Raw genomic sequence first — 804 nt, 5'->3', positions numbered from 1 at the left:
AACAAATTAGCCCAAAACGTTAGCCTGTTGCTGAAAGAAGCTAAACTCTAAAATAGTATATATAAACCTCAGTAGATAACAAATTTGCCAAACAAAAAGTTATCTTGCTAAAATATTAAATAAGCTCAAAATAATTTTATAAAAACCTCAGTAGATTAAAAAATAGCCAAAAACGTTAGCATGTTTTCTAATAGACTATTAGCTAAATTCAAAATTAGTCTTGAAAAATCTATGTAGATTAAAAAAACGAAAAATAGCCGAAAAACGTTAGCATGTTGTTAAAACATTAGCTAAACTCCAAATTAGCCCAAAAAAACCAGTAGAACAAATTAGCCCAAAACGTTAGCATGTTTCTAAAATATTAGCTAAACTCCAAATTAGTCCATAAAAAAACTCAGCAAATAACGAATATGCCAAAAATGTTAATATGTTGCTGAAATAGAAGCTAAAATAGCCTATAAAAAACCTCAGTAGATTAAAAAAAAATAGCCAAACGTCCTAAAATATTAATTAAATTAAAAATTAGTCTATGAAAATCAAGGTACATACCAAAAAAAACCTCAGTAGATAACAAGTTAGCCAAAAACATTAGCATGCTGTTAAAATATCTGCTAAATTCCAAATTAGCCGATGAAAACCTCAGTAGATAACAAATTAGCCAGAAATGTTAGCATGTTCCTAAAATATTAGCTAAACTATAATTTTCTTGAAAAGTACTATGAAAGATTAATAAATATTCCATAAATATATTTTAAGACATTGTTGCTAATCGGCTTAAAATGTTTAAATTTGAACTGTCTCATT

The 804-nt window shown here is 26.9% G+C and overlaps 1 protein-coding gene across 1 annotated transcript in view; it reads right to left on the bottom strand.

The window, feature by feature from the left end:
- The window catches only part of psmb8a (proteasome 20S subunit beta 8A), a 6,830-nt gene that overhangs the window by 3,892 nt on the left and 2,134 nt on the right, over window positions 1–804 (bottom strand). The window lies entirely within an intron of this gene.

This window comes from Oryzias melastigma, linkage group LG11 (assembly GCF_002922805.2).
Source record: "Oryzias melastigma strain HK-1 linkage group LG11, ASM292280v2, whole genome shotgun sequence".
Lineage (NCBI taxonomy): Eukaryota > Metazoa > Chordata > Actinopteri > Beloniformes > Adrianichthyidae > Oryzias > Oryzias melastigma.
Note: the sequence above shows the minus strand (reverse complement) of the source record. Positions and strands in the feature narration are given on the sequence as shown.